At 38.4% G+C, this 16,109-nt stretch overlaps 1 protein-coding gene across 1 annotated transcript in view; it reads left to right on the top strand.

Moving 5' to 3' along the window:
- The window catches only part of LOC311228171 (adhesion G-protein coupled receptor G6-like), a gene marked incomplete at its 3' end in the record, with an annotated part of 178,466 nt that overhangs the window by 559 nt on the left and 161,798 nt on the right, over positions 1-16,109 (top strand). The window lies entirely within an intron of this gene.

Here is a 16,109-nt window from a genome sequence, read left to right as displayed (position 1 = left end):
GGTGCGGTGAGTAAAACATGGTACATGTATATACAGTATATGTGTCCCTACTGGTTGTCCCTTTTCTTGTGACATGAATTGACATATTTTGCAGCTAAAACTGCACATTCTTTCTGTTCCCCCAGGAGGAATGGCAATTTCTGCACTTCTGTCATACTTTGGAATTGTGGGGAAATTATTTAAATTTTTGGAAAGAATTCCTCCCTAATGTTTCTGTAATGTTCACATTGTGTTAGGAAGTGTAGTTCTGTCTCTATGGCTCCCTCATCACAAAGACAGCACAACTCTCTCTCTCTCTCTCTCTCTCTCTCTCTCTCTCTCTCTCTCTCTCTCTCTCTCTCTCTCTCTCCCTCTCTCTCTCTCTCTCTCTCTCTCTCTCTCTCTCTCTCTCTCTCTCTCTCTCTCTCTCTCTCTCTCTCTCTCTCTCTCTCCCTCTCCGCTCTGGGCAGCCAGGTCTGTCTGTGTCTGCCCTTCTCTTATCGCCAAACCATGGTCACTCAGTCTGTACCTTGTCAGAGTCTTTCTTAGATTCTTATCAGTTGCTGTGCTGAGGTATACTGCCACAGTATACTGTCTGTTAGGGCCAAATATGTTTCTAATTTTGTGTTGTGATTGTGTGAGTTGATTCCAATAAGTAATGTATTCATCTTTTCTTTGGTTATAATTTGGTTAGGTCTAATCTTCTGAGGCTGGCTAGGGTTTGTAATGTCAGAGTGTGAGGACGTCAGCCAGTTTCATTACGAGTTGACAAAAGGGGCTCCTTTGTAGGTCCAGCTCTTGGCAGCCAGGGCTTTATGATGATAGCACTTTTTTTAATATGGCTCCAGAATTTAATTGATATTTTTTGCATATTTCGAGTAACGGATATTGTCCTAATTCAGCCTCTCTCTCTGTCTCTCTCTCTCTCTCTGACTGTTGTCTCTCCTCTCTCTCTCTCTATCTCGGTCTCTCTCTCCCTCTCTCTCTCTCCCTCTGTCTCTCTCTCTCTGTCTCTCTCTCCCTCTCTCTCTCTCTCTCTCGGTCTCTCTCTCCCTCTCTCTCTCTCCCTCTGTCTCTCTCTCTCGGTCTCTCTCTCCCTCTCTCTCTCTCCCTCTGTCTCTCTCTCTCTGTCTCTCTCTCCCTCTCTCTGCTCCCTGGTAAAGCTGGTCTGAGGGCCGTTGAATTGAATCACACTTGACTTCGTCCAATTAAACAACTCACTCAGAAGCTCCTGCTTGCATGTCGCACAGCGGGGGGGGGGGGGGGGGGGGGGGGGGGTCGCTTATTATATATATGTATTAATAAATATATTAATGACATCATTACAGCCGAATTATGAGACGCTCTATTAGAAATGTGGGTAGTTATATAGTCTGTTGTTATAACATTATGCTTTACCCAAATGTATATCAGGGATGTCGCATAATTCGACTGTAATGATGTCATTAATATATTTAAATAATAAAGATAATTACAAATAATATTATAAACCTTGTTTATATAAAGTGAGACATAAAGAGGCACCTTTTTAACCCGCGTTTGAACTCTTTGACTGGAAGAAAAGAGGGGAATATGTTTCCATTATGGCCCATATTGTTGTGGCTCAACGTCTACAACGTGTTTGTAATAAAAACAGACTCTCTGACTTGGTGCTATTTCTGTCCTATAGGGCAGGCCACTCCGTTGGTGTGCGTGTGTGCATGTGCATGTGTGTGTGCGTGTGCGTGTGCACGTGCATGTGCATGTGTGCGTGTGCGCGTGCGTGTGCAGGTGCGTGTGCGTGTGTGCATGTGCGTGTGCGTGTGTGTGTGTGTGTGTGTGTGTGCGTGTGTGTGCGCGTGTGCGTGTGTGCGTGTGTGTGCGTGTGCGCGTGTGCGTGTGTGCGTGTGCGTGTGTGCGTGTGTGCGTGTGCGTGTGCGTGTGTGTGTGTGTGTGTGTGCGTGTGTGTGTGTGTGTGTGTGTGTGTGTGTGTGTGTGTGTGTGTGTGTGTGTGTGTGTGTGTGTGCGTGTGTGTGTGTGTGTGTGTGTGTGTGTGTGTGTGTGTGTGTGTGTGCGTGTGTGTGTGTGTGTGTGTGTGTGTGTGTGCAGGAGAAGAGAGAGAGCCTTGTTCTGTCTTGTGTTCCGTCCTGGTTCTGTTACAGACTGAAGCCTCCGTGTTCCAACAGGAACTTAAAGACTTTCCTCTGGTTCCTGGTTGGTGCTGCTGTTGGAGCTCTGACAACAGGGACGCGATGATGCAGGGGGGGGGGGGAGATGACGTCAATCAGAGAGGGGGGGAGGGGGGAGAGAGGGGGGGGAGAGAGAGGGGGGGAGAGAGAGACAGCAGGGGGGGGAGAGGGGGGGGGTAGAGAGAGATGGGGGGAGAGAGAGGGGGGGAGGGAAAGGGGCGGGATAGAGAGAGAGATGGGGGGAGAGAGAGAGGGGGGGATAGAGAGAGAGAGAGAGAGAGAGAGAGAGAGAGAGAGAGAGAGAGAGAGAGAGAGAGAGAGGGGGGAGATGGGTGGGGGGTTGGATGGCTAACGTGTTCTCAGGTGTTCCGTCGGCACCTGGATGACCTGGCGTGCGTGACGTCACATGATCTCCAAACTTGACGGTGGCGACGAAGAGGAAGGAATGTGGTCATGTGACATGATCTCCCCACCGACCCGCGGGCCGCCCTCCCGAGCCGGGGCTGGTACAAGACGGGGCGCACGTCAAAGCTGAGGAGTCAAACGATCTCGGGACGGGTCTCAGGTTCTATGGCGACCGGAAGGCTAATCTGTGTCCCCTGTTGAAATGCCCTTGAGCAAGGCACCGTAAAACCCACACACTCCAGGGGACACACCGTAGACGGTCCTGCAGCCTCTGGTTTCCTCCCACGTCATGAAACACGTGCGGGCTGCGGTCCATAACTCCTGTGCCCAGGCGCGTGCACACAGAGAGCCCAGAGGGGGCTCGAGCACCTGCCCCTTTTGTGCCTCTTAAAAAAGTGCCCTTTTTATCCCAAGTTTTTTTTTTCTTTGTTTTGGATTTCTTTTTTCTCAAGTAGGATAAGTGAGCTCCTGCACTGATTATTATAGTTCAATATTCAATATTTGATCACCAAAACCCCCCAAAAAACATAAAAAGGCCCCCCACCCGCCCAAAAAGGGCCCCAAAAAACTCACTTTGCACTCGCACAGGCCCAAGTGAGCCCTTTTCAGCCTTTGAGCACCTGCCCCTCTAAAGTCCTGTGCACGTCCCTGCCTGTCCCCTTGAGCAAGGCATCAAGCGTTAGATCTGGAGGGGTTAGAAATGCAGAATATATACGCAAACAAATTCTCACATGCATGAGCGTAGTTTTAGGGGGGGGGGGGGGGTTGCGGGGGACATGTCTGAGAACCTCACTGCATTTGATTCCATTACATCTGTGTCAGTGGGTATGTTGTCTGTTCCTTCACATGAATAAAGACCTGTCCACCGGGGAGGAGGCAGAACAGTCTCCACGTTCCATTTTCATGTCAGAGTTGAAATATATATAATAAACAAATTTAAAACCTAAATTTAATTTTAATTTTTAAGTGAAGCAAACCATTCTTATTTAATGCATTTTTATATTTAGAGGCAGCCTAATTTGCATAGCCTAATTGATCTAAAAGACGCACATGCTACTGTTTCTGTTTGTTTTGTTAAAACCAGTTGATAGGCCAATGCAATGCTGTTATTATTATTATAGGGTACGATGGTGAACGGTGTCATTTAGATTGACTGTCGGCCAACGTTCTGAAGGATTATCTGTAGTGCCTATTCATGTGCAAGACCCTTTGATTATAATGATCCATTCTATTAAAAAGAATAACTGAATTTAACTGAAACTGAACATTTTAACTGAATTTAAACTGAAACAGAAAATAACAATTTCGTGTTTTATTATTATTATTATTATTATTATTATTATTATTATTATTATTATTATTATTATTATTATTATTATTATTATTATTATTATTATTATTATTATTATTATTATTATTATTATTGTCGAATATTCTGTTTTACGAACAGTAGACTATTCGAAAATTATCTTGGTCAGTGATGCACATCCCTAATGTCCCTAACCCTGAATTGATGCAGAAAAGGCACAAATTGATGCAGAAAAGCTGTCCTGGGGGAGGACACCCAGACCCCCCCCCCCCCCCATGTGGAAACCAAACCTACGGCCTTGCTCACACGTGTCTCTCAAGTGGTCTGCACACGGCGGGCGACCGACGTCGCCTGGCGATGCGATCGCCTGTTGCTCAAAGACAATCGCTCGCCCCTCCACACCAGGGGCGACCGTCGCTCTGTCTAGCTGGGGGTGTGGTGATTTGCTTCCCCCGGGAGATATAGGAGGACGGACCCGTTATGTTGTTGTGAAGCGAGCGTATTTAATAGCAGGTAGCTGTGTTGTGCTTTACGAGGGGAGTATTAACCTGTAAAACCCATATTGAGCTGGAATTAAACCACCATATACGAATACAACCTCTCCTCATTCTTCCTGACATTACTGCATCACTGATCGCTACGATACGTTCACTACCACCGATTGGACAAGTATTGTTATGCACCTGCTGAGAGAGAATGTTTTTTTCACGGAAGACGCAAACTGCAAAAAAAAATCGGTCGCCTGGCTAAAATCGCTCGCCGTGTGGGGACCCCTTCAGAGGGAGGACATGTCAGTTCATGTCGTGTAACGGTGGGGGAAAACGAGTTCTTTCCAGAGGGTTGAAAAAGACACAGGAAGTGCTATAGGAAGGACACCACAGGCATTAAACAAGTATTCAGTCAATTATCCTGGTTCATCCTGTCTCTTTTCAAGTGATAACGAGTAGGAGTTGCATCTCCTCGCTCCACGATGGTGAAACTAACTTCCCACGACCACAGTCACGACAGACGCAACCTGCCCAATGTCCTGCCGTCGACTAAAAACACACTTCTTCAAACAATATATATATATATGTCTTTTACTATATGCACTATACTAGTATGTACTCAAGACTGTAGCGCTCGAGTTCAACACGGTTTGACAAACAATACCACCACTGACCCTTAGCTGCTGACTTGTCGACGTACAGAACTTGTAAGTCGATTTGGATAAAAGCGCTCAGCTAAAATATGTAAATGTGATGCAAACGAGATGCTCTAAAAAGCGTTTCCTGGGGTCGGTCGGTGCTCTGGGTGGAACTGGCCGCCTGGTCGTTGTTGTGTTTGGCTCGGCACGCCAGAGAGAGAGGCTCTGGTTCAAACCCAGGTGCGTTGTTTATTATACACTGCTTTTCACCGACACACACACGATCACACGGTCTCTCCGTCCTCCCAGGACCAAGAAGAGGCTTGAGAAGCTGCACACGTCTGGAAAGACTTACTGCTCCTCTCGGTTTACAGATGTGTAGTGTGATCATGTTTTAACTCCACGCAGGAGTTCTGCCTCGAAGATATTATGTCTCCAGGCAGGAGTTGTTGATATATTTTAATCTGCTTCTTGAATGTCTGGTACCAACTATGGATTGAGATTTATTATTTCATCACTCAAAACTAAAAACACCACTCACTCCAGGACTTGTTGTGACTCATGTCTGCCAGGCGAGGGTAGGGTTAGGGTTATGATTATGGTTATGGTAGGGGTATGGTTATGGTTAGGATAGTGTTATGGTTAGGGTTAGGGTAGTGTTATAGTTAGGGTAGTGTTATGGTTAGGGTAGTGTTATAGTTAGGGTAGGGATATAGTTAGGGTTATGGTTAGGGTTAGACTATGGTTATGGTTGGGGTGTAAAAAGTACCCAGAAATGATACTTAAGTACTAAAAAGTAAAAGTAAAAACTTTTTTTCTGACTGTCTATTCTTCTGATAGCAGGCGTTTAATCAAAGATCCCCGCTTTCTAGTCTTGCACAAGAACCAATCAGCATGGGTAGGGGCGGGTTCATTTTCCATTGATTGGCTGTTTTTAAATAAAGAGCGGCAGCAGGATTAATAACGTTACCGTTAGTTCTGACAGAGAAACAGATATACTAATTTAAATTGTTGGACCTGCAAGATTTGTACTTTGTACTTTGTAGGTCTGCATTTTAAATGTAAGGAGTAAAAAGTATGTTTTTTTTCTCTGAAAAGTAATTGAGTAAATGTACAAGTATACAAACCTAATAATACTCGAGTAAAGTACAAATCCCCCAAAACAGTACTTAAGTATTATAACAAAGTACAATTACTCAAGTACTTTACAAACCTGGTTATGGTTAGGGTTAGGTCATAGATAATTAGCTCTATTATTTTCGCTAGCGTATCTTTTCACTGTCAGGAAGGAACATGAACAGCTCTTCCAGCTCTCAGAGTGTTCACTCACACAGGAGAGCTGGGTCTTTAAGGCCTTTAACAACCAGGATAACTGGACAGCATTCTGAGGCAATGCAGCTCAGTAGATAGCCTGGCATATTGCCAACAATATGAGGAACATCGTTTAAAAAACCTTTTTCTTTAGACCACCATGTTAACCAGGTTGGGATTCTGTCACAGTTTCCCATCATTATTTTGGCAACATGGACCATCTCAGCCCACTGTCAGCAGGAAGGTCATGGCCAATACATAACATACCTATCAGAGCCTTCAGGTCAGCAGGATGGTCATGGCCAATACGTAACGTACCTATCAGAGCCTTTAGGTCAGCAGGAAGGTCATGGCCAATACGTAACGTACCTATCAGAGCCTTTAGGTCAGCAGGAAGGTCATGGCTAATACATAACGTTCCTATCAGAGCCTTTAGGTCAGCAGGAAGGTCATGGCCAATACATAACGTACCTATCAGAGCCTTTAGGTCAGCAGGAAGGTCATGGCCAATACATAACGTACCTATCAGAGCCTTTAGGTCAGCAGGAAGGTCATGGCCAATACATAACGTACCTATCAGAGCCTTTAGGTCAGCAGGAAGGTCATGGCCAATACATAACGTACCTATCAGAGCCTTTAGGTCAGCAGGAAGGTCATGGCCAATACGCCAAAACACCTTCTTCTCTTGTCTTTCTCCTCATTCTTTTCTAACCTGAAATGTTGCCACTGACTCCTTCTGCTCACAAATAATAATAATAATAATAATAAATCATATGCAGCTTCCTGAACGCTCACATCACTATCACTCTCCGCTTTACCTGGTCGTTATTCAAATCAAGTCCCCCCTGTTCTCATAGTGCCTTTCATTGTGACTCTGGAACACGGTCAGATCACAGGAGCGATACGCGACCGCAGTGCCGTTTCATGCTTCACTCTAAAGACAAAAATCCAATCCAAAACAAAAATCAAGTATCGATTTTAAACCTTTATTTATTCTCGAAAAGGGACATCAAGGTTTTACCCTTGTTTGCAACGCCGTCGAGATTACGAATACAAACTGTTCAGAATACATATAAAATGGATAAAATACATTTTCATAAATATGACAAAAATACAGGTCAAAAGAGAAGAAAAACTAAGACAGATATCCAATTTAAAGCAGTTTGTGATCATGTTTTACATTAAAACAGTTACACACTGAGGTAGAGAGGTTAGTGATCATGTTTTACATTAAAACAGTTACACACTGAGGTAGAGAGGTTAGTGATCATGTTTTATATTAAAAACAGTTACATACCGAGGTAGGGAGGTTAGTGGTCATGTTTTATATTAAAAACAGTTACATACTGAGGTAGGGAGGTTAGTGATCATGTTTTATATTAAACACAGTTACACACTGAGGTAGAGAGGTTAGTGATCATGTTTTATATTAAAAACAGTTACATACTGAGGTAGGGAGGTTAGTGATCATGTTTTATATTAAAAACAGTTACATACTGAGGTAGAGAGGTTAGTGATCATGTTTTATATTAAAAACAGTTACACACTGAGGTAGAGAGGTTAGTGATCATGTTTTATATTAAAAACAGTTACACACTGAGGTAGAGAGGTTAGTGATCATGTTTTATATTAAAAACAGTTACACACTGAGGTAGAGAGGTTAGTGATCATGTTTTATATTAAAAACAGTTACATACTGAGGTAGAGAGGTTAGTGATCATGTTTTATATTAAAAACAGTTACACACTGAGGTAGGGAGGTTAGTGATCATGTTTTATATTAAACACAGTTACACACTGAGGTAGAGAGGTTAGTGATCATGTTTTATATTAAAAACAGTTACATACCGAGGTAGGGAGGTTAGTGATCATGTTTTATATTAAAAACAGTTACACACTGAGGTAGAGAGGTTAGTGATCATGTTTTATATTAAAAACAGTTACACACTGAGGTAGAGAGGTTAGTGATCATGTTTTATATTAAAAACAGTTACACACTGAGGTAGAGAGGTTAGTGATCATGTTTTATATTAAAAACAGTTACACACTGAGGTAGAGAGGTTAGTGATCATGTTTTATATTAAAAACAGTTACACACTGAGGTAGGGAGGTTAGTGATCATGTTTTATATTAAAAACAGTTACATACTGAGGTAGGGAGGTTAGTGATCATGTTTTATATTAAAAACAGTTACACACTGAGGTAGGTAGGTTAGTGATCATGTTTTATATTAAAAACAGTTACACACTGAGGTAGGGAGGTTAGTGATCATGTTTTATATTAAACACAGTTACACACTGAGGTAGAGAGGTTTTTGATCATGTTTTATATTAAAAACAGTTACATACTGAGGTAGGGAGGTTAGTGATCATGTTTTATATTAAAAACAGTTACATACTGAGGTAGAGAGGTTAGTGATCATGTTTTATATTAAAAACAGTTACACACTGAGGTAGGGAGGTTAGTGATCATGTTTTATATTAAAAACAGTTACACACTGAGGTAGGGAGGTTAGTGATCATGTTTTATATTAAAAACAGTTACACACTGAGGTAGAGAGGTTAGTGATCATGTTTTATATTAAAAACAGTTACATACTGAGGTAGGGAGGTTAGTGATCATGTTTTATATTAAAAACAGTTACATACTGAGGTAGGGAGGTTAGTGATCATGTTTTAAATTAAAAACAGTTACACACTGAGGTAGGGAGGTTAGTGATCATGTTTTATATTAAAGACAGTTACACACTGAGGTAGGGAGGTTAGTGATCATGTTTTATATTAAAAACAGTTACACACTGAGGTAGAGAGGTTAGTGATCATGTTTTATATTAAAAACAGTTACATACTGAGGTAGAGAGGTTAGTGATCATGTTTTATATTAAAAACAGTTACACACTGAGGTAGGGAGGTTAGTGATCATGTTTTATATTAAACACAGTTACACACTGAGGTAGGGAGGTTAGTGATCATGTTTTATATTAAAAACAGTTACATACTGAGGTAGGGAGGTTAGTGATCATGTTTTATATTAAAAACAGTTACATACTGAGGTAGGGAGGTTAGTGATCATGTTTTATATTAAAAACAGTTACACACTGAGGTAGGGAGGTTTGTGATCATGTTTTATATTAAAAACAGTTACATACTGAGGTAGGGAGGTTAGTGATCATGTTTTATATTAAAAACAGTTACATACTGAGGTAGGGAGGTTAGTGATCATGTTTTATATTAAAAACAGTTACACACTGAGGTAGAGAGGTTAGTGATCATGTTTTATATTAAAAACAGTTACACACTGAGGTAGGGAGGTTAGTGATCATGTTTTATATTAAAAACAGTTACACACTGAGGTAGGGAGGTTAGTGATCATGTTTTATATTAAACACAGTTACACACTGAGGTAGAGAGGTTTTTGATCATGTTTTATATTAAAAACAGTTACATACTGAGGTAGGGAGGTTAGTGATCATGTTTTATATTAAAAACAGTTACATACTGAGGTAGAGAGGTTAGTGATCATGTTTTATATTAAAAACAGTTACACACTGAGGTAGGGAGGTTAGTGATCATGTTTTATATTAAAAACAGTTACACACTGAGGTAGGGAGGTTAGTGATCATGTTTTATATTAAAAACAGTTACACACTGAGGTAGAGAGGTTAGTGATCATGTTTTATATTAAAAACAGTTACATACTGAGGTAGGGAGGTTAGTGATCATGTTTTATATTAAAAACAGTTACATACTGAGGTAGGGAGGTTAGTGATCATGTTTTAAATTAAAAACAGTTACACACTGAGGTAGGGAGGTTAGTGATCATGTTTTATATTAAACACAGTTACACACTGAGGTAGGGAGGTTAGTGATCATGTTTTATATTAAAAACAGTTACACACTGAGGTAGAGAGGTTAGTGATCATGTTTTATATTAAAAACAGTTACACACTGAGGTAGGGAGGTTTGTGATCATGTTTTATATTAAAAACAGTTACACACTGAGGTAGGGAGGTTAGTGATCATGTTTTATATTAAAAACAGTTACACACTGAGGTAGGGAGGTTAGTGATCATGTTTTATATTAAAAACAGTTACATACTGAGGTAGGGAGGTTAGTGATCATGTTTTATATTAAAAACAGTTACATACTGAGGTAGAGAGGTTAGTGATCATGTTTTATATTAAAAACAGTTACACACTGAGGTAGGGAGGTTAGTGATCATGTTTTATATTAAAAACAGTTACACACTGAGGTAGGGAGGTTAGTGATCATGTTTTATATTAAAAACAGTTACACACTGAGGTAGAGAGGTTAGTGATCATGTTTTATATTAAAACAGTTACATACTGAGGTAGGGAGGTTAGTGATCATGTTTTATATTAAAAACAGTTACATACTGAGGTAGGGAGGTTAGTGATCATGTTTTAAATTAAAAACAGTTACACACTGAGGTAGGGAGGTTAGTGATCATGTTTTATATTAAAGACAGTTACACACTGAGGTAGGGAGGTTAGTGATCATGTTTTATATTAAAAACAGTTACACACTGAGGTAGAGAGGTTAGTGATCATGTTTTATATTAAAAACAGTTACATACTGAGGTAGAGAGGTTAGTGATCATGTTTTATATTAAAAACAGTTACACACTGAGGTAGGGAGGTTAGTGATCATGTTTTATATTAAACACAGTTACACACTGAGGTAGGGAGGTTAGTGATCATGTTTTATATTAAAAACAGTTACATACTGAGGTAGGGAGGTTAGTGATCATGTTTTATATTAAAAACAGTTACATACTGAGGTAGGGAGGTTAGTGATCATGTTTTATATTAAAAACAGTTACACACTGAGGTAGGGAGGTTTGTGATCATGTTTTATATTAAAAACAGTTACATACTGAGGTAGGGAGGTTAGTGATCATGTTTTATATTAAAAACAGTTACATACTGAGGTAGGGAGGTTAGTGATCATGTTTTATATTAAAAACAGTTACACACTGAGGTAGAGAGGTTAGTGATCATGTTTTATATTAAAAACAGTTACACACTGAGGTAGGGAGGTTAGTGATCATGTTTTATATTAAAAACAGTTACACACTGAGGTAGGGAGGTTAGTGATCATGTTTTATATTAAACACAGTTACACACTGAGGTAGAGAGGTTTTTGATCATGTTTTATATTAAAAACAGTTACATACTGAGGTAGGGAGGTTAGTGATCATGTTTTATATTAAAAACAGTTACATACTGAGGTAGAGAGGTTAGTGATCATGTTTTATATTAAAAACAGTTACACACTGAGGTAGGGAGGTTAGTGACCATGTTTTATATTAAAAACAGTTACACACTGAGGTAGGGAGGTTAGTGATCATGTTTTATATTAAAAACAGTTACACACTGAGGTAGAGAGGTTAGTGATCATGTTTTATATTAAAAACAGTTACATACTGAGGTAGGGAGGTTAGTGATCATGTTTTATATTAAAAACAGTTACATACTGAGGTAGGGAGGTTAGTGATCATGTTTTAAATTAAAAACAGTTACACACTGAGGTAGGGAGGTTAGTGATCATGTTTTATATTAAACACAGTTACACACTGAGGTAGGGAGGTTAGTGATCATGTTTTATATTAAAAACAGTTACACACTGAGGTAGAGAGGTTAGTGATCATGTTTTATATTAAAAACAGTTACACACTGAGGTAGGGAGGTTTGTGATCATGTTTTATATTAAAAACAGTTACACACTGAGGTAGGGAGGTTAGTGATCATGTTTTATATTAAAAACAGTTACACGCTGAGGTAGGGAGGTTAGTGATCATGTTTTATATTAAAAACAGTTACATACTGAGGTAGGGAGGTTAGTGATCATGTTTTATATTAAAAACAGTTACACACTGAGGTAGGGAGGTTAGTGATCATGTTTTATATTAAAAACAGTTACACACTGAGGTAGGGAGGTTAGTGATCATGTTTTATATTAAAAACAGTTACATACTGAGGTAGGGAGGTTAGTGATCATGTTTTATATTAAAAACAGTTACATACTGAGGTAGGGAGGTTAGTGATCATGTTTTATATTAAAAACAGTTACATAGTGAGGTAGGGAGGTTAGTGATCATGTTTTATATTAAAAACAGTTACATACTGAGGTAGAGAGGTTAGTGATCATGTTTTATATTAAAAACAGTTACACACTGAGGTAGGGAGGTTAGTGATCATGTTTTATATTAAACACAGTTACACACTGAGGTAGGGAGGTTTGTGATCATGTTTTATATTAAAAACAGTTACATACTGAGGTAGGGAGGTTAGTGATCATGTTTTATATTAAAAACAGTTACATACTGAGGTAGGGAGGTTAGTGATCATGTTTTATATTAAAAACAGTTACACACTGAGGTAGAGAGGTTAGTGATCATGTTTTATATTAAAAACAGTTACACACTGAGGTAGGGAGGTTAGTGATCATGTTTTAAATTAAAAACAGTTACATACTGAGGTAGGGAGGTTAGTGATCATGTTTTATATTAAAAACAGTTACATACTGAGGTAGGGAGGTTAGTGATCATGTTGTATATTAAAAACAGTTACATACTGAGGTAGGGAGGTTAGTGATCATGTTTTATATTAAAAACAGTTACATAGTGAGGTAGGGAGGTTAGTGATCAAGTTTTATATTAAACACAGTTACACACTGAGGTAGGGAGGTTAGTGATCATGTTTTATATTAAAACAGTTACATACTGAGGTAGGGAGGTTAGTGATCATGTTTTATATTAAACACAGTTACATACTGAGGTAGAGAGGTTAGTGATCATGTTTTATATTAAAAACAGTTACATACTGAGGTAGGGAGGTTAGTGATCATGTTTTATATTAATAACAGTTACATACTGAGGTAGGGAGGTTAGTGATCATGTTTTATATTAAAACAGTTACACACTGAGGTAGAGAGGTTAGTGATCATGTTTTATATTAAAAACAGTTACATACTGAGGTAGAGAGGTTAGTGATCATGTTTTATATTAAAAACAGTTACATACTGAGGTAGAGAGGTTAGTGATCATGTTTTATATTAAAAACAGTTACATACTGAGGTAGAGAGGTTAGTGATCATGTTTTATATTAAAAACAGTTACATACTGAGGTAGGGAGGTTAGTGATCATGTTTTATATTAAAAACAGTTACATACTGAGGTAGGGAGGTTAGTGATCATGTTTTATATTAAAAACAGTTACATACTGAGGTAGGGAGGTTAGTGATCATGTTTTATATTAAACACAGTTACACACTGAGGTAGGGAGGTTAGTGATAATGTTTTATATTAAAAACAGTTACACACTGAGGTAGGGAGGTTAGTGATCATGTTTTATATTAAACACAGTTACACACTGAGGTAGGGAGGTTAGTGATCATGTTTTATATTAAACACAGTTACACACTGAGGTAGGGAGGTTAGTGATCATGTTTTATATTAAAAACAGTTACACACTGAGGTAGAGAGGTTAGTGATCATGTTTTATATTAAAAACAGTTACACACTGAGGTAGGGAGGTTAGTGATCATGTTTTATATTAAAAACAGTTACATACTGAGGTAGAGAGGTTAGTGATCATGTTTTATATTAAAAACAGTTACATACTGAGGTAGGGAGGTTAGTGATCATGTTTTATATTAAAAACAGTTACATACTGAGGTAGAGAGGTTAGTGATCATGTTTTATATTAAAAACAGTTACATACTGAGGTAGGGAGGTTAGTGATCATGTTTTATATTAAAAACAGTTACATACTGAGGTAGGGAGGTTAGTGATCATGTTTTATATTAAACACAGTTACACACTGAGGTAGGGAGGTTAGTGATAATGTTTTATATTAAAAACAGTTACACACTGAGGTAGGGAGGTAAGTGATCATGTTTTATATTAAACACAGTTACATACTGAGGTAGGGAGGTTAGTGATCATGTTTTATATTAAACACAGTTACACACTGAGGTAGGGAGGTTAGTGATCATGTTTTATATTAAAAACAGTTACATACTGAGGTAGGGAGGTTAGTGATCATGTTTTATATTAAACACAGTTACACACTGAGGTAGGGAGGTTAGTGATAATGTTTTATATTAAAAACAGTTACACACTGAGGTAGGGAGGTAAGTGATCATGTTTTATATTAAACACAGTTACATACTGAGGTAGGGAGGTTAGTGATCATGTTTTATATTAAACACAGTTACACACTGAGGTAGGGAGGTTAGTGATCATGTTTTATATTAAAACAGTTACACACTGAGGTAGAGAGGTTAGTGATCATGTTTTATATTAAAAACAGTTACACACTGAGGTAGGGAGGTTAGTGATCATGTTTTATATTAAAAACAGTTACATACTGAGGTAGAGAGGTTAGTGATCATGTTTTATATTAAAAACAGTTACATACTGAGGTAGATAGGTTAGTGATCATGTTTTATATTAAAAACAGTTACACACTGAGGTAGAGAGGTTTGTGATCATGTTTTATATTAAAAACAGTTACATACTGAGGTAGGGAGGTTAGTGATCATGTTTTATATTAAACACAGTTACACACTGAGGTAGGGAGGTTAGTGATCATGTTTTATATTAAAACAGTTACACACTGAGGTAGAGAGGTTAGTGATCATGTTTTATATTAAAAACAGTTACACACTGAGGTAGGGAGGTTAGTGATCATGTTTTATATTAAAAACAGTTACATACTGAGGTAGAGAGGTTAGTGATCATGTTTTATATTAAAAACAGTTACATACTGAGGTAGGGAGGTTAGTGATCATGTTTTATATTAAAAACAGTTACATACTGAGGTAGGGAGGTTAGTGATCATGTTTTATATTAAACACAGTTACACACTGAGGTAGGGAGGTTAGTGATAATGTTTTATATTAAAAACAGTTACACACTGAGGTAGGGAGGTAAGTGATCATGTTTTATATTAAACACAGTTACATACTGAGGTAGGGAGGTTAGTGATCATGTTTTATATTAAACACAGTTACACACTGAGGTAGGGAGGTTAGTGATCATGTTTTATATTAAAACAGTTACACACTGAGGTAGAGAGGTTAGTGATCATGTTTTATATTAAAAACAGTTACACACTGAGGTAGGGAGGTTAGTGATCATGTTTTATATTAAAAACAGTTACATACTGAGGTAGAGAGGTTAGTGATCATGTTTTATATTAAAAACAGTTACATACTGAGGTAGGGAGGTTAGTGATCATGTTTTATATTAAAAACAGTTACATACTGAGGTAGAGAGGTTAGTGATCATGTTTTATATTAAAAACAGTTACACACTGAGGTAGGGAGGTTAGTGATCATGTTTTAAATTAAAAACAGTTACATACTGAGGTAGGGAGGTTAGTGATCATGTTTTATATTAAAAACAGTTACATACTGAGGTAGGGAGGTTAGTGATCATGTTTTATATTAAAACAGTTACACACTGAGGTAGAGAGGTTAGTGATCATGTTTTATATTAAAACAGTTACACACTGAGGTAGAGAGGTTAGTGATCATGTTTTATATTAAAAACAGTTACATACTGAGGTAGAGAGGTTTGTGATCATGTTTTATATTAAAAACAGTTACATACTGAGGTAGAGAGGTTAGTGATCATGTTTTATATTAAAAACAGTTACATACTGAGGTAGATAGGTTAGTGATCATGTTTTATATTAAAAACAGTTACACACTGAGGTAGAGAGGTTTGTGATCATGTTTTATATTAAAAACAGTTACATACTGAGGTAGGGAGGTTAGTGATC

This window comes from Notolepis coatsorum (genome assembly GCF_963971535.1).
Source record: "Notolepis coatsorum genome assembly, chromosome: 5".
In the NCBI taxonomy this organism is placed as follows: Eukaryota; Metazoa; Chordata; class Actinopteri; order Aulopiformes; family Paralepididae; genus Notolepis; species Notolepis coatsorum.
The sequence above is the reverse complement of the archived record's forward strand: the minus strand, read 5'-3'. Positions and strand labels throughout refer to the sequence as shown.